The sequence below is a fragment of the Dama dama genome, chromosome 9, assembly GCF_033118175.1.
Source record: "Dama dama isolate Ldn47 chromosome 9, ASM3311817v1, whole genome shotgun sequence".
In the NCBI taxonomy this organism is placed as follows: Eukaryota; Metazoa; Chordata; class Mammalia; order Artiodactyla; family Cervidae; genus Dama; species Dama dama.
In genome coordinates this window covers 8,443,764-8,462,107 of record NC_083689.1, presented here as the reverse complement: position 1 = coordinate 8,462,107, position 18,344 = coordinate 8,443,764, and the positions used below count along the sequence as shown (strand labels likewise).

Below are 18,344 nucleotides of genomic sequence, written 5' to 3'. Positions count from 1 at the left end.
TGCCTAGTAAAGGTAGCTTCCCAGGTGGCTCAGTGGTAAAGAATCCGCCTGCCAATACAGGACATCCCCTGGAGGAGGAAATGGCAACCCACTCCAGTATTATTGCCTGGGAAATCCCATGGACAGAGGAGCCTGGCGGGCTACAATCCATGGTGTCACAAAGAGTCAAACACAACTTAACAACTAAACAACAGTAAAGGTAATTGTTATAGAATCATATCAAGGTTGGCTATTCCTCTTGAGGTTGGCACCCAAGTTTGGATAGCTACCAATGGCAGTTAATACTGCCCAAGAGCAAAGCAGTCCATGTTGGGGCCACAGGCTGCTGTTTATGATTGAGGGCCAGTGATGTAGAGCAGCAGCCCTCAATTTTTTTGGCACCAGGGACTGGTTTCATGGAGGACAGTTTTACCATGAACCGGAGGGAAGGAGGATGGTTCTGGGATGATTCCAACACATTACATTTATTGTGCACTTTATTTCTGTTGGTACATCAGCTCCACCTCAGATCATCAGGCATTCCAAGAGGTTAGGGACCCCTGATGTAGAGGTTCCTGGATTGGCTGATTTTTCCTAATGGCTTTCCTTAGTTCACTGTAGCCTTATACTGCCCCTGCTGCTGCGGCCACCACCACTGCATCACCTTGGTATACCCTGTGGACTTGCTGTGCCTTCTGAAGCATGACAGGGTAACTAGAAAAAGGCTCAAACTTACACACGATGTGGCTGCAGTATGTTACAGCAAAAACCTTACCTTCAAGTGTGATGGGAGTGCTCATTTAACTTGTTAAGGGTTAGGCGCCTGACTGGATACAGGGGCCCAAATATGCTGCTAGGAAAAGAGAGGTTCATGCACTGGAAAGTGCAGCAAAATGCTGCAGCTGGAATGTAGAAGGAGGGATGGATTGGAGAGCCTGCAAAGGAAGGGGAAATGGGGAGAGCTATTTATTAGGTGACTGGGCATTCACAGGGGAGGAACAGCCTGGGCACCATCAGGGACCTGGACGTGAAAAACAGTCTGGTGAATTCTCTTGACCTGAGGTGGTTATGCTCATCTAAAAATCAGTGTTTTTGAAATGTTGTGAAGTAATTAGCCTCCAACTAATAAAAAAAATAAATAAAAATCAGTGTTTGAATGGAACACCTTTGGCAAGAAAAGCTTAGTTACTTTCAAAAGTAGAGAGTCTTATAAAATGTGTCATAGTAGGATTCAAGATTGAACTGTAAAGTTATATTTAAATTGACCTCTGAATAAGTATTTTCAATCAACCAGTGGTGGCTAGTGAAATCAGACTGTGCGGACTCTCTTTGTAATAGTATGCAGTCTACATGGAGGACAGATAATGGGGACTGCTTCTGTTTTTTTTTTTTTTTTTTTAATATTTATATATTTCAGCTGCACTGAGTCTCAGTTGCAGCCTGCAGGATCTTTACTTGTGGATGTGGAATCTAGTGCCCTGACCAGGGATAGAACCTGGGCCCCCTGCACTGGGAGCGCAGTCTTAGCCACTGGACCACCAGGGAAGTCGCTGCTTTTGAATTTTTTCTTTCCTTTGAGAATTGTCATTTAAAAATTTTTAAAAAAATTTTATTTATTTATTTTTGACTGTGCTGGGTCCTCATTGCTGCACAGACTTTTCTCTAGTGGCAGTGAGTGGGGGTATGCTCTAGTTGTAGTGCTGTGGCTTCTCATTGCAGAAGGTGGGTTCTAGGCGCTCGGACTTCAGGAGTTGTGGCATGTTGTCTCAGTCGTTGTGGCCCCCAGGCTCTAGAGTGCAGACTCAATAATTGTGGTGCACCGGGTTAGGTGCTCTGTGGCATGTGGTGTCTTCCTGAGTCAGGGATTGAACCTCTGTCCCCTGCATTGACAAGAAGATTCTCTATCACTGAGCCACCAGGGAAGCCCTAAGCTGGTCTAAAATTCTTAACATGCAGAACAGTTTTTTAACTTGCATGACATTTTCAAGGTTTAGGCTTTATATTTTATATTTACAAAGGTTTCAAGTTTATATTTATCCTCTTAAAGTATCTATACTGAAAGTTGATTTTTTAAAATTTTATTTATTTTTTTAATTGAAGGATAATTGCTTTACAGGATTTTGTTGTTTTCTGTCAAATCTCAACATGAACCAGTCATAGATATACCTCTATCCCCTCCCTTTTGAACCTCCCTCCCAGGTTGATTTTTGACCCAAATTTGAAGAAAAGATTTTACTGCTTTCAAACCAGGAGTTGGTAATATTGTAGGCCTGACTAGGTCAGCATGGAATAGGGCAAGCTGTGAGGGAGAAAACTAGAAAGACCCATCTCATATATTTTCTATAGTAAAATGCTGGGCATCAGTGGAGGCGGCAAGTACTCATCCTATTAGGAAAACTTTGGGAGGAATGTTTTTCTCCTTCCTATGTCAAGTTGGAAGATCTGCCCTTTAATAACTGGAGATAAAGGTATGAACTGGATACCACGGTTTTAAAATGTTTTTCTAAATGTCAAAACCAATGATGTTTATTAGCATCCAAGAATGAATGATGTGACTAACACTTTCTTTGTTAAGCGTGTTTGAATGGATTTATTTCTAGACTTAAGACTGTCATATAGCACTTTTTTTTTTTCCTGGTCGTCTTCTGTTTTTTTTTTCCCTCTTAATTCTTTAATTCATAGAAAACATGGTTCACTGACTAACTTTTCAAAGACTTAAAATAGATCTAAATTAGATGTGCTTTTTTTTGTCAGCCGTGTATAGACACAAAAGAGATATTCCTTGCCAACTGGTGACACATGCAGATGAAGACAGAGTGGGAGATACACTTCCGGTTCACGGTTCACAGTGGTACTTCTTAGCAGTTTGTATTTAACCCTTTAGGGAAGCATTTGTACTCAGAACCCTGTAATAGAGGGATATCGTCAAGGTCACAGAGACTAACTACACATGGAGCCTGAACTCCACATTGCATTGACACTTAAGTGTTCAGAGTTGTGGTTAGAAAGGATACTCAAACACATGTTGACAAGGTGGCTCATCTCCAGAGAGCTGCACTTCAGAGAGCTTTCCTGGGATGGGGCACACAGGAGCTGATGTCTCCCACAAACTCCGAATCTAGTGTAAAAGTGTTGTGATTGTTTTTAAACAGTGACATTTGTTGTAGCAGCTGTAATGTGTTGGGAGTATTGTATTTTTCTTAAAGTACATCCCCTTTAACTCTTTTCTGGTCCTTGAAAAAGGTACCAAAAATATCAAAGTACTAGGGAGATGAAATTCACAAAGAAACAAATCTTTTCCTTTCCCAACCCAATTGCTTTGTAATCTCACCATCTGAGTATGAATTTGGGGTGAAATAAGAAACTTAAAAATAATCCTCTTAGAGACTGTGGTTATATTGTCTCTAAACTCAATGAAAATAGTTTTAGACTTTAGAGTACTAAAAATGCAAAGTGTGGAAAGTAGTCAGTGCTGTTTTTCTTTGTTTTTAAATATTTTTTTTAAATTTTATGATCACATTTCTATTTATGTATGTGTGTATGAATTTTTGGCTGCATTGGGTCTTTGTTGCTGCATGCAGGCTTTTTCTAGTTGTGTTGAGCTAACTCCTCTCTAGTTGTGTTGCATTGGCTTCTCATTGTGGTGGCTTTTCCTGTTGCAAAGCGCAGGTTGTAGGGTTTGCGGGCCTCAGTAGTTGTGGTGCACAGGATTAGTTGCCCCTCAGCATGTGGAATCGTCCCGGACCAGGGATAGAACCCATGTCCCCTGCATTGACAGGTAGATTCTTAACCACTGGGTACCAGGGAAGTCTACTGCTCTTTGTCATAAGGGTACCTTAAAAAAATTTTTTTTTTTAACTTTTTATTTGGCTGCACTGGGAGTTAGTTGCAGCATGCACAAACTTTAGTTGCAGCATGTGGGATCTAGTTCCTTGACCAGGGATCCAACCTGGGCCCCTTGCATTGGGAGCTCAGCGTCTTAGCCATTGGACCATGAGGGAAGTCTCTCTCTCTTTTTTTTTTTTCTTTCTTTCTTTTTTTTTTTAAACTTGAATGAACAACCTGTTTATTCTTTGGAGAGCTTCTTTGAATACAAGTTGGAGCTTAGTGTCACTGTTTGATAGCGGTAATCTAAAAATTGGTTAAAGTCTTCATAACTAGGGCTGCTTAGCTTGTGAATTTAAGCATTCTGAGAGAGAAAGCCATCTAGAAAGTATAAAGGATAATGAATCCACCCCTTTTAAGCCCTTTCTGCGCCAAAGCCACTCCAGGAGTAGCCAGCTCTGGCCCCTTGCCTCTGCTATTCTCGTTGCCTAGGATGTCCATCCATTAAGAGCTGGCTCAAATGTCACATCCGCAAAGATTTCCCAGAGCCCTCCCCAGGGAGGGGAGCAGTCCTTTCCTCTGTGAGTCCTGTCTTTCCTACGAAGGCATTTTCTGCATTGAAATCATTCTCTGTCTTTCTGTGCCACCAGCCTGTGAACCTTGTTTAGGTGGTGCCTCTAGGTTCCCCAGCCTACAGAATCCAGTTCTTATTTATCAGATAAGACATCTTAAATTTTTGTCCACCAGAAACTTCAAAGAAATTTTCTGATTAAAACCCAAAAAGTACAGTACCTTAAACATTCAGTAGGTGATGCTACTCCTTTTCAGTCAGTTTCACACTACTTTGGAGCCTTTGACCAATTTCTGCTTTATAAACGAGGACACGAACATGGAATTTGGCCCAAATTTCTTTTCGTCAGTCCCTCTGTTGTACAGGAATTTAGCTCAGATGGTGTTTGGAAGTTTATTTAATAGTACGTTAGAGAGATAATTAGAATATTTCTTCAGTGGTTAGGGTGGAAGGAGGCTTGGCTATTATTAGCAAGGATCTGATCTGAAGGATATGAAGTGAATTTGGCAGAAAATTTTTTTAACTTAATAACAGAAGTGTTTTTATGTTAACTGGCATCTATACATATTAAGTGACTGCCTCGTTCTTAGGGCAGAGGGAAAAAACTTCAAGAGAAACATAGTTCTAGCCCTGCTTGTCTCTTAGTGCTTTGTTTTAGAATGGTATCTGAAGGTGATTGCAGCATATTTTTTAATCAGCTGAATCTCAGTTCAGCCAGCTGAACTATTTGCTGTTTAGTCCAGTACAATGGCACAAGGCCTCAAAGCCAAGCAGCATCAGCATTCACCCACCTGAGCATCTGGGACCCCAAACAGGTCTGGATTCACCATCGCTTTTTCCATCTACACACTTGGTCCTCTCTTCCTATCACAAAATAAACCATTTCACCCTTTGCCAGCTAGAGAAGTTGGCACTATTCTTTGGAGGACCACCTGTCACCAGTTCACATCTCAGTCCATGGGGCCGTGTCATTACTGTGTCACAGCTGATGCCTTCCTCTTTAAAACAGGATGGTTGTCACCTGGGTGATTTGCACAGGGTTTGCCAGCTCATATTCTGGAATCCCTATGTCAGACTCAAGTCTTGGATCTCCCACCTGACCACACTTTGCTGTGTCTGTAGTTAATTAAGTTGGATTAATCATGACCCAGTTGAGGAGCAGTGAGGTAATATTTTGCTTGTATTGCTTTAACATAGCTGTATTGCTTTAATATACATCATCTCACTAGTTGTTGAATAAAGCAGTTCTCAAAATACAGAGTTGCCAAATTAGAGTGAAAATCATACTTGTTTTAAACTACCTTTGCCTCTGGGATCAGGGATTTTTCTGCATTCCTCTACCCCAGTTCCCTGTTTGAGAATAAACTTTGTTTGGTTTTTGAATTTGAACATTTAAATTTCTTTGTAGCAAGGCAAATTGCTGACAAAACTGGGTCAGGCAAGGTGTTTGAGGGTCAACAACTTGTATTTTGTATCATTTTTAGTTTGAGGAATGCTTCTCTTTTGGCCCTGGAGAGGTCGTACCAGATGTTGGCTCCAAGCCCTTGAAAGATTTTTTGGGTTGGGTTGGGGGTGGAATCAGCAACAAAAAGTTGCCAGTTAGGTGTGGAACTCACCATTAAAATGGGCGTTTTTGAACTTCTTACTGAGATGGGGGCGGGGGACATGGCAGAAAACTTTAATTTGTAAAACTTATTCTACATTAAGTGTTTTTAAAGTTTGGGGTCAAGACCAGCTGTGGGTCAGAATTACATTGATTCTCTTTAAAAAAAATGAAGTACAAAAATATCACTACATTTCAAGTGGTAAAGGTATGTTTGGTGAAACTTTGTTTCACTTGATGAATATGTATTAGGCTGTGTTACCTAGGTGTCTCATTATGAATTATTTGTATTAATGCCATAAAAAGAACTTGGGAAGGGCCTTTTTTGGTGATTCTTCAGGACCTAACCTTGATATTGAGAGCTTCTTGTAATACAAGGTATTTTATTTTGCCTATTAAAATTGTGTTTTGCTTTATATAGCTGAATATCTCCAAAGCCCATCCTCTCGGGTTAGACTGTTTCCCGTGTTTCCTCCACGTCACTGCAGAGGGAAGGGCGCAGATTTGCTTTCTTGGGAGGTTTCACCTTCTCCTAGAAGCACGGGGCAGATTGGGAAGTAACTGGAGAGGGAGAGCAGTCATCTCTTAAGTGTTTTTAAGTGGGTGGCTCTGGCGCTTACTTTGTAGAACTCTCTTTACTGAGCTGGAGGAATTATGGTTTCGCCGATCCCCTGGAGGGGAACTTCTGTGTGTCGATCCCGCAGGGGTGGCATTCTAACCTCGGTTTTCAGAAGTTGCTCGATGTCTCGCGGCCCAGTTGGAGCGAGGTCTGCAGTGAGCGCGCCGTGAGTCAGCCCTGGGCGCGGCCCGCTCGGCTGTGCCGCGGGTGAGCTGGCGACGACCCTTCGGCGCTGCTACAGGAGCCCGCCCGAGCCCTCGTGGGAAACCGGCGCACGGGGCAGGGCGTCCCGTGGAGGGCGGTCGGGAGGGGCGGTGCTTCCGGGGCGGTGCCGGTCAACCGACCCCGCCCACCAACACAAGACCCCGCCCACCAACTGCCTGGCCCCGCCCAGCCGGGCGCGGGCGGGCGGCGTCGCCTTTAAGAGCTCCCCGGTGTTTTGGGGGCCGCGGGCCGGGCGCGCTGACCTGGTGCGCATGTCCCGGGCGGTGACGCCGGCGCCGGGCTCCATGTGTGCGGCCGAGGGGCGCATTATCTGGCCGGCGGCGCGGGCGGGCGGGCGGACCGGCGGAGCGAGCGCCGCGGGCCCGGGCGGCCCCACAGGCGGAGCGAGCGCGCGCGGCCCAGCGCCCCCAGCCCCTCGGCCGCCCGGCCCCGCAGGCGACCCCGACCCCGGCCCCGCGGCCCCTTGAACCCGCTCACTGTCCTAGGGCCCGGCCGGCCCGCGGCCCGGTAAGTTCCGGACCAAACTTGGCGGGGGGCGGGGGCTGGGGTCAGGGCCGGGGTCGCGTGAGGGAGACTGGAGCGTCAGGGGCGGTGTGGGCTGGGCAGGGCCGGAGGGTCGGGGGGCTGTGAGGGACCCCGATGCGAGTGTGGAAAAGTGAGAGCGAGCGAGTTCTACTCCTTGTATTCCGGGAGCGTCTTCCTCGCGCTGCCCTGGAAAGTTCCGCGCTCCGACGCCGCCCGGGCACGTGGGGGCCGGGCCGGGCGGGGGTCCCAGAAAGTCGCGGCGTCGCCCCTCTTCCTCTTGCGCTTCTTCTGGGGGTCAGAATCGGGTCCAGGTCGTGAGGTGCAGCTTCCGAGCGGCCGGGACGGGCATGGGGGCAGTGGCACGTGGGCGCGCGGGGCGGGGGTCCCGGGCGGGAGACGAGGGTCGCGGGCAGGCCGGGCCGCGGCGCTGAACCCCGCGGCGACGGCGACGGCGGCTGCCGATCTCGTGTCAGAATAAGAGTCCCCGCGCGCCCACGCATGCAGGGCTGGCGCTCCCCCCCCCCCCTCCCGCTCGCGCCCTTCCTGCCTGACCCCGGGGAGCCACGGGACCCTTCCCCCTCTCTGGGTTCCGGCCTTTCTCAGGGCCTTATGCTTTAAATTTGCCTCTCCATCTAGGTGTTGGCTGTATTGATTTCTTTTTTCCCACCTGGAAAGGGCTGGCATCAGTGACTAGACAGCAGCAGCTGGCCTTTTAAAGGGATTATTGCCAAGAATCGGAATTGATCACTTCAACAAGGAAAGGCTTATGGGCAGGGCCCTAGCCTAGAGCGTGACTGACACTTGGTGTGTGTGTAAACACTGGGACCCAGAAATGAATGGGGACCCCTCCTGTAGGCACTGAATGACTTGGGAAATCTGCGTGCACGTTTCTCCCTTGCCCTGGGAATTTTGCAGGGACTGCTTAATTTTGTGTATCTGACCCTACCTCTTTTCGTGTGTGGTTCATCCTTATCTTTAGAGCTTTGGATTCTTTAGATCAAAGTTCGAGTGAGTCACTTGAGCCTTTAATTTTTCTCTCTTCCTTACCCTTTTACTTCTTTCAGTTTTCTCGGAGTGCACAGTCCTGGTTAAGCCTATGGTTCTTGCGTGTCCATTTCACGCAGTGACACCTTCTGGCTGTGGTAGCGCAGAGAAACTGAGGGACAGCCAGCCTTCTGCGCAGTCGCTTCAGTCTTGGACCCACTGTCCTGTTGATAATCTTTTTCTTCTGGTAGTGGTTACAAGTTTTCTTTTAAGTTCAGTTCAGTCAGTGATGTCCAACTCTTTCCGACCCCGTGGACTGCAACACGCCAGGCTTCTCTGTCCATCACCAACTCCCGGAGCTTGCTCAGATTCACAGCCACTGAGTTGGTGAGGCCATCGAACAAGCTTATCCTCTGTCGTCCCCTTCTCCTCCTGCCTTCAATCTTACGTGAAATGTTCGCTGGCACCAGAGTGCAGGTAACTTGTTAGGCCTGACAGCAAGCTGTGGAAGAAAGATCAAACTGGCCCCAATTTGAGTGCCCACTGTATGCTAAGCTCATTTCACAGACATATTATTTCATGCCACATTAATCCGATTTGGGAAGGGAGAGTATAGTCCTCATTTTCCAGGTAGGATCACTGGGACTTCTTGCTTGCCCACGACTGCTGAGCAGTGGCGGCAGAGCTGGGCTCGCGTCTGCCCGGTGGGGCGCCGAAGCCCAGGAACGCTCCTGTCTGCAAGTTGTGTATGAGTATCTTCTGGGAGCTCCCACAGCACAAAGTCATGTACTTGTCCACGCTCCAGTACCTCTGATTGGAGTTAGGGGATGATCTGGTAACTCCGTTTCTAGCCCTGCTTTGTCCTTGGAGAGCAGAATTACCAGGAGACTTTTAAGAACCAAGCCACAGAGTCACCCCATTGCTTTGCTTCTATAGCCTATAACTCAGAAAAGTTGGCTCTTTTTTGGAGGAAGCGGTTTAGATTGGGGATTTTGAGAGTAATCTGCTAGACCCTCTCCTCGCTAACTCCCCCACTCTTCATCTTTCATCCCCTTTGTTGCCCCCAAAATTCTGAAGCTGGTTTTTGCAGAGGATTGCCTGTCATCTTGGATGTGGTGTAGAGAATGGGATTAATGTACTAATGATTTGGATGCATTGTTATTTCCATTCAGATGACATCATTTTTTTTAAATGTCAAGTCATCTCTATTAATGCAGTATCATTTGGCAGATCCTACAATCTTATATTTTGATAGAGAGGAAAGAGATAATGCTGCTCTTGGTAGAAAAAAGTCCTGGAAGAATTTGTAGCAAGATGTCAACAAAATCTTTGGGTTAGGATTAGCAATAGTTTTTTGTTTTTATAAACTTTTTGGTGTCTGTGTTTTACAATTTTTTTTTTTTTTAACGAAAGAACACTTTTAAATATCAGTACTGAATGATAAAGCGTTTAAAAGACTCCAGTTCTTAACTCTTGTAAGTAGTTCTTCTCACTTGTTTTGCATCACTTATTTTGTGACTTTGTGGCACTGCAAGTAGTGATTTTTCTATTGATTTATTCAATAAATATCAAGAGTGCATACCGTGCCTCTGGCGCTGTGCTAGGACTCTCCCTGCTTAGTGGAGTTTACTGTGAGATTAATGGGAGAGCAATTGTAACTAATCTCATAAACTTGAGGAAACTTAACATGGGCCAAGGATAGAAGGATGTTGTGAACTGGTAAGCAGGACTCGAGGGGGCCTTCCTTCATCTGGGATCAGAGGACATGTAGGAGCTAAATAAGTGGAAAAGGGAGAGCATTTCTGGCAGAGAGAGTGTTTGGGACTGAAGGAAGATCAATGTGGTTGGAGCAGAGAGAAACAAATGGGCAGGTTCCAGGACTGAGGGGGTCCGGAATTTACCATAAGAGCAGTGGGACCCAGCTGAAGAGGGGGAGGCAGGGACCAGTGTGATGAGGGCGCACTGAACCCCATAGCTAGGACCTCCTTGGGCCCTAGACAGCAGAGGACTGAAAGGTGGACCTGAAGGACGTGAGTGGGAGAGTGGTGGAGCTGTTTCTGAAATGTTGGCATTTTCTGGTGTTCTGTTGGGAGAAAATGAAAAATGACCTGCAGAGTCTTGAATGTGTCAGTTTCCAAGACACAAGAGTGTAATACTCTTACCACTGAGTCCAGTCAAGGACTGCAACTCAAATACTTGTGTCGAGAACTACCTGTTTGGACTTGGGGTGTTTCTGTGCCATCAAATGGAATGGACAAGACTTTTCCCTGGGCTTATTTTTTCCCCCCAATAATTGAGATAATTTATGCTCATTGTAGAAAACTAGGAAGATTATGAAACGGGAGTAGGTGAGGTCTTCATGAGCCGTGGTCCTGGGGTAATAGAGCATCGTTGGGATTTCCTTATAATGGTTGTCAGGTTGGGAAGTGCCGTAGAACCAGAAGAACGAGTTGGCAGTGTCATAGTTTGAGGCTTACAAAACTGTGCTGCCAGCTAAATGTGGTTGGTTGGTAGAATGGATGCTCTTGAGTTATATGAACTGTTCTAAGAGGTGAGTTAGGCAGTCTGGCTTCAGATTGGTATTTGTTCAGCTAATGAAACTTACTTTATGTGCCAACTGTGCAAAGCTACATCTTTGTCTTGAATTAGGAAGGCAGTGTGTTAAGAAGGTGGAGGTAAAAAAAAAAGAAGGTGGAGGTTAAAGGCAGGGGACCTGAAGAGGTGGCAGTGAGGCAGAAGGTGGTGAGACTGTGTCATTGGAGACAAGTTCCAGCTGGGGACACATCTTGCGTACCTGTGGATTTTCGCAAATATCATGTGGGACTTCTTAGTCAAGAGGGATGTCAGACCACAGGCTTCTTGCCCCTCCCCTTGCTTTCTAGGCTGTATTTGTGACCTCTTTTTTTGTCTAATGAAAATGTAGGTTAGTCTTTTAGAAGACAAAGAAACTTACTCTAATTGAAAACCTGCAGGTCGCCTTAGGAAGTGACTGGGAATCCTCTGGAACACTCCAGGGTATGTGAGAAAGGGTCTTTGCAGCTTCAGTGCACTGCACCCACTTTCTTGCTCTCAGTCTTCACAGAGGTACCTGTTTTACAGGTGAGTTTGACAGGGATCTTGCTTTCCTGTTCCGATTCCCAGTTCTTGGATTCCTTATGTGAAAGGACTGAAGATTTGATATGTGTCCGAGGAAATCTGAGGTAGAATGTGCTGGCTAGGATGGGCTGTACCTGAAAGGGGGCTCTCAACAAAATTGAGGCAGGAGGTTGGAGGGAACGTTTGATGAGGCTGTAAACTTTGAGGCTGCTTGGCCTTAGCTCCAGCCATAGCTGGGAGTGGGGTAGAGGGCAGAGGCAGAGTTGGAGGCAGTGTGGGATTGGAAAGAAAGTCTTCACTTGATGCTGAAGAATCCTTCAGCTATTCCTCCTGTGTCTTCATCTCTACACTTGACACTACTTGACCTGCCTTGATGGCCAGGTCTTTTGATTTGAACCTTCAAACCTAATTTATCCTAAACAAGGTAATGCCTTTGAGCACACTCTAATGCTGCTGGATTACATGGTCATCCAGCTCCTCCTGGTGTCGGGTGGGGGTGCGGGGTGTTCCCGGGCAGCAGGTCCCTGTAGAGGTGTCCTGGGCCAACCCTGGCTTTGCCTTAGGTTGGATGTGAGCTCCTCCCAACCACTTTGTAGTGACTTGACCTTGGTGAGCCTCATCCTCTGTTTCTCATTTCTTCTTCTTTTTAAAATATTTATTTTAATTTATTTATTTGGCTGTGCGAGGTGTTTGTTGAGGCATGTGAACCTTTAGGGAACTCTTAGTTCCCTGACCAGGGATCGACCCTGGGGCCCCTGCCTTCAGAGGCTTAGCCACTGGACTGCCAGAAAAGTTGCCTGTTTTTTTATTTCTGAAAAGAAGGAAGCATTGTCTACCGTGAATGACGGAGTTGGAACTGAGATAATAAATGCAAAGGGGCATAGTGCAGCACCTAGTGTGTGCCTGCTCACACACTCAGGGCCACTGGGTGTACTGTTGTGGCTGGAATAGATGAGGCAGAGCTCGGAAGCTCACTGCGCTGCTTCTCATGTGTGGAGCACCTCCATGCTTGTGGGACAGATGTCACTGTCTGCCCCTGGGAACCACAGCCTGTCCGCACATTTGAGAGGGAAGAAGGTGAAGTCCCTACAGAGGGTGATACTTGCAGGGTCACCTTGCTGGGTTCTCTACATCTGGGACTGGGCCCCAGCCTGTCTAATTTCAGACTGAATGTTTTTCCCGTCAGCCTTGGCGCCTCCCTGGCAGTACAGAACGTCTGGCTTGGTGATGCCTCATTGGGGCAAAGGGGACACAGCCCCTCTTCCTGACCCAGGGCTTTCTGAACCTCACATTCTGATTTTCAGGGGGCTGCTCTTCCATTTGTAAGATGTTCGCCAGGCAGATCCTCATGGGGTCCTGCCGTTGAGAACCAAGAGGGGCTTCTGTACTTCTGGCCTTAACCACTGAGTGTACTTTAGCCAGGGATTGGAAGTAGGTTGCTTGATGGTGCTTGCAGTGGCTAATGGGTGAGTTTGGGCCTGAACCCTGTCTTTCTTCTGTACTCAGGCTGCTTGGGAATCTGAAGATCTGACAACAGCTTACCATTCTTCAGCTGTGGGCAGGTTGCCTGGCCACCTGGCCTCAGCTTTCCCACCTGTAGATGGGCACTGTATCTTTAACCTCATGGGATGGTTGCAAGGACAACTGAGAAATATTTGAAAAAGTAGTTAGGGGTATCCTAACCCTTAGTCCTCCATTTACCTCTGAGATGAAACTCCTCCCCTGAGGGAATTCCCTGGTGGTCCAGTGGACTCCTGGACTTCCACTGCAGGGAGCATAGGTTCCATCCCTGGTTGGGGAACTAAGATCCAAAAACAAGCCAAAAACCAAAATCCTCCTCTGCCCAGAGGACAACTACAGGATAATCCCCTCAAGTTTTACATCTCAGTTATCAAGCACAATGAAACACTCAGATTGAGAAGCTAGATTTTCTTTATAACAAAAATTCTACCACAGCCTAACAATTTGGAGGTCTTCAGAACTCATTGTAAGGAGATCTCACCTAACAAGGTCAATCAGGTTGCCCAGAGGGGAATTTAAAAAAGCCTTGTGGTCTTAACTCTGCATATAATCCCAATATAACATTTCCTCCAATTCCGATTGTTCTGTGCAATTACCCTTTGAGTCAGTGGCTGTTAAACTTGACCCAACACATTTTTACCTGAGAGGAAGGTTCTCACCAGGACCTTGGAGGTGAGCAGGTTTCCAGGCCACTTTTTCCTTACTCGAGAGTTCCCATTTGTTGGGCTTTCATGGCAGTGACAACAGATTTAGTTTTCTTGGGTGTTTTGGGCAGGCTCCCACTGCTAGCCAGCCAGTTCTGAAAATTTTGCTGCTGCAACCTTCATTCATCCATGGAGGAAAGTTTTTTTTTCCTCCCCGAGTTGTTCAGTGCTGTGGGGAAACAGAATATTTGGTTTGAAGGTGTTGGTTGCATTGGTTGAGTCACTCCAGACCTGTGATATTCTCAGGGTATGCTTATCATTGACAGAACACTTTAACTTCATTTTCTTTTTTTTCCTGTATTATTGTGTATGTAAAGGCTTAATGCATTCCTTCAATGGCAAATGATTCTTTCAGAGGATTCTGGAGTCAGATCCCTCCCTGGGATTCTTTTTCATGCCCTGGAGAGATTTTGAGGGTTTGGTTAGTGTTTTCCTTGACACTTTTGTTTGATTAGTTGACCTTTTCAGCAGATTGTGTGTTGATCATCTATCTCTTGCCTCTTTCCCCAAACCTTTAAGGTTTTTATTGTTGAGGCTTTCTGTCTCTTTCAACCCTACAAGTGACATTTCCTGAAACTAAAGTCTGGGGAGAAGGTGGGAGTCTCAGGTGTCAGCAGTAGTCATACCCTGGTCTGCTTATGAAGTTTTCTTGATTAAGGATATTAACGGACTTGAGTCTGGATTGAAATGTAATTGCAGCCTACTGTCAATTTCTGTTTGTCAGGAAGAGCATTAGAAATGTAACTATTTTTGGTTCTTGGGCAGCAGACCAGTTTAGTATTCACCTGGGACTAGCTTCTGTGTCCTGTTTTGCTGAACCCAGCAGGTGGCATACAGTCTTCCAGATGAGTGGGGCAGGGCTTGATATTACAAACTGGAAACTGAGGCCTGAGAGGGGAGTGGCCTGCCCTGTGTTGACTTGCAGAAGAGAGAAGGACGCAGAGTCTGTTCCCTTCTGGAGCCTCCTGGTCTGATCTGTGACTTTGCTTCTTTATGGCTTGGTTAGGTTCACAATTTTTATTTTGTTTTAGGTTTCTCTTCCCTTTATTTATATAGTGTAAGTCCAGTGGCAAATTTCCTTCCTCAGGACCTTGTCTTTTGAGGTCATCACGGTATCTCTAATGTGAGGATGGGACAGGACACAGTCAAGAATTCAGGCTGCTTCTGGAGTCTCCGGGCTGCATTTAAAAGCCAGCAAAGAAAACAAACTGTAGCTATGTTTCTTGTTCTGGAATTGAGTGGTTGATGGCTTTTAGTTTTAAGAGCATTAAACTGCTTTTCCCTATCTATTAAAAAACAAGAGATGGCACTCATTTAGGCACCCTCCAGATGAATCATTTTGGGTGACCATTTCAAGGATTCAGGAAAGCTGGACATCAGATCCTATTATCAGGCTCTACTAGTGTAGGGCAGGAGGGACGGTCCTCAACACTCAGGTAAGGGTGAGTCTAGAACAGCACAGGCTGGCTGCTGAAAAGCTGTGAGAGAGGTTGTTTCTCACTTAACCTTTATATGTGGCGTAGTCTGCTCTGTCTGCTGAAGTCATCTTTAAGCCGTTTCATGAACTGGTTACAGGATTGAATGTGTTCTTGAACAAAAGAAGATTGGGGTAGGGGATGGTAAGGGGTTCCAGGAGGTATGTTGGTGATTTGGGAATCTTGGCTCAGGATTGGACAGTTGTCCTTTCCTGCTGCTGGTGCCATAGGTATCCACTCATCCCCCTCAGGGAAGATGGAGGAGGTTCCTCGTAACTTTCCAGAGATAAAATAAGGTGACTCTGCCATGACATGCAGCGAAAGTGTAAGGTCCCTGGGGAAGGTGCTCTGCATTGGGTGAGCACATGAGAGACCTGCGCGCACCTTCTGTGAATTTAAGATGGTGGGAGCATGCCCACTTTGTTGCCTTGGTTTATTGCAGAAAGGAGAAGGAAACTTAAATTGTAACCAGTCTTCTGTGAACCATTGTTGGCTGCTGCTTTTTCTTTAAGGTTTTTTTTTTTTAAAGTTAGCCCATTGATATTTAAGAGCCTAAGTTACTCCAGTAGGTGACCCATGGAGTGAAATGCAGTGCATGCATCTCATCACCGCACAGCGAGTTGGTGGCTCACACTTGGGCACACTCAGCCCCGGCCCGTGTTGCGGGCTCTGAGATTCCCTGAGGAGAGATGCTGAGCTGGGTGACGGAGATGCAGAGGTCCTCGGGCCCAGGTGGCCCCAGCCCAGCTCCTCAGTGAGTTGCCCTCATATTACTGAAGTGCACTGTGCACATAGAATTTTTGTTACATGTCATGATATGAGAAAGATGGGGCATCTGATCTGTGCTTGCCATGCACACTCTTCTGAGAAGAGATGATTTCCTTGATCTCGGGGTTCTTAACAGCTATTGTGAAGCGGGTTCGTTGTGTGGGAGTGGACTGTTAGAGGGAGTGTTCCCTGTACTGGAGTGTCGGGGAGGGATGGCATTGGAAAATCACTGTCCTGGACCTCAGGGTTTGTGGAAAGTAAGTTTGAAAAATGATTATCGTTGATGACCTTAAATGGAGGGCTGTTGACACCTGATACTAAAAGCACGGAGCGCCCTCAGGTTTGTGAGGAGGGAAATGCTGACTTGAATTGGGTAGGGAAGCCAGTGAGGGAGAAGGGCCGCTGATAAGAGGCAGGCATGGGCTGACCTGGCCTTAAGTTTGCCTGATGGGGAGTAAAAAGCAGGGACAGGTGCCAGACCCTGTGCATGAAGATCGGGTGGGATTAACTGGGTGCCAGGGGCTGAGGACCAGTCACCTGTTCATTCAGCAGCCGGGCTCCCTTCTCTGCCTGGCCTGTGCTGTGCCCCTGGGTTCTGGCGATGGGCGAGAGGGCTAGTTCCTGCCCTCGGGGGCCTTAACTCTTCATGGGGGAGGCAGGGCACAGTGCCCTGGGAAAGAGGAAGGACGTGCAGGAGCGTGGTGGCACCTGAGTGAAGACTGGAAGGTGACACAGGCCCTGAGATAGTGGGTCTTAAGTTTCCAGGGTGCTGAGTTTGAGCAAAGGTGGGGTGACGTGTGGCCTGAGATCATGTCTCCTTCCTGGGAGAAGCCAGGCATTGTGAGACAGCCCAGCCTGTGGGCCTGGATGGCCGCTCTCTGCTTCACTGGGAGAACATAGTGGATTGAAGTATGGTGGGTCGTGTGTGGTCATCAGGACCCAGGACCCTCATGAACGGAGGGGTGTGTATCTTTGACCCTTCTCTGGGGACTGGGTGCGGAACTTGATTTGTCCTTGTGTCTCCTCCTCCCCAAACTAGCAGTGCTTTGTGTTAGATGAAAGTGTGGTAAATAACAGATAAAAGAATAAAATATCTGAGGGATGGTCCTGTATATAAACAGTTTGTTCTGCTCTGTTCCCAAGAGTGAAGTAGTGATCAGTGGATTGAAAGTAGGAGGACACGGCCCTTAACTCCGCCTGAGAAAGAGCTTTGTAGTAGTTAAGAGGGCCCAAGAAGAGGCTCAGTGTGATTCCTGTGCCCCGGGAGCTGGTTGGTAATCAGCATTTTCTAAAATCTGAGAATTTTCCAGCTTGAGGCTTTGGACACTTTTCCAGACAGACCTAGAGCAATTAAAACACTTCCCTGAAACATCGACACGAATTTTTCCAAGAGCTGCTACTTTCTAGTTTGAAAAAGTTACCCTGTTTCATGCATTGCTCAAATGTTTTCAAATCCTGACTCTTCTGGCAGAGTCCAGGGAAGAAGACAGGTGGATGTCCTGCCAAATGACAGTACGGGTTTTGAGAGTAGGGAGGGGTTGTGGACACAGGAAGGAAGGGGGCCTTGGAGACTTGGCCCTTGGGAAAGAATGACTTGGTTCTGAGAGTGGCATCTGCCTGACGGTGACCAGGGGTCCCGGTTTTGAGGTTAAGGGTGGGAGTGAGGAATCAGGAGAGTTAGGGTGAGGGTAGCAGACTGGTGCCTCATGTACAGAGCTGGGAGGGCCAGCATGTGCCCTGGCCAGCAGCCACCTTAGGAAGCCCTCCCTTCAGGGCCTGGGCTGCCCCCCAGCTCCATGTTCCGTGGGCTGGGGACTGCCGAGTCAGTGACCAGAGGACCTGTCTCCTTCCCCTGGTCTGTGTCTGCTCTGTTTCCTGCCTCCTGTGAGCACTTTGCTCCTCGGATGGAAGGAAAGCAGCTCAGTCTGCACAAGTCCTCCTCGCTGCGGGCCCCAGGTCTGCTTGCTGGAGTGCTGAGTGTGGTTGGCGTCTGTGTACATCTCACACGGTGGAAAAGACAAAAGGGTCTTCATTTATATTTATAACCCAGGCTGGCCGTGTTGAGCAAGTCCTCTTCCCTTAGCTTGTGTGTACCCTGGCAGTAGGAGCTTAGAAATCTGTGCTTCAGCACCCTCTGAGGGTTTTAGTGCCTCTCATAGAAGGTGAAGACACACATGAGTCACTGCATTTGCTGAATGGCTCACGGAATGAGAGCTTGCACAGCAAGCCTTACTCTTACAGGAGGCTTCCTGAAATTCAGTAAAGGGTTAAGTTAGTGTGCTCTAATCAGAGGAATGGAGGTTGTGCTGACCTTTGCTTTAGGAAGTTCTCCCAAAGCCTTGGGAAGGATCCAGCTTAGGATGGTCTTGGTTAAGAGACAGACTGCCTCCCCAAGGTGCCACGGTTGAGATCAGAGCCTGGGTCTGGATCCCCATTAGCCCTGTAACCC

The 18,344-nt window shown here is 47.2% G+C and overlaps 1 protein-coding gene across 4 annotated transcripts in view; it reads left to right on the top strand.

Annotated features, from left to right (window-relative positions):
* Positions 1 to 18,344, top strand: part of GATAD2A (GATA zinc finger domain containing 2A) — a 91,975-nt gene that overhangs the window by 6,592 nt on the left and 67,039 nt on the right. Inside the window, exon 1 of one of the 4 annotated variants that reach the window (XM_061149726.1) lies at positions 7,235 to 7,329. The exons of the other annotated variants lie outside the window; for them this stretch is intronic. The gene's annotated coding sequence lies outside the window, so the exon portion shown is untranslated. Of the gene's footprint in view, positions 1 to 7,234; positions 7,330 to 18,344 lie in introns of those variants that run through there. 4 annotated transcript variants of the gene reach the window in all.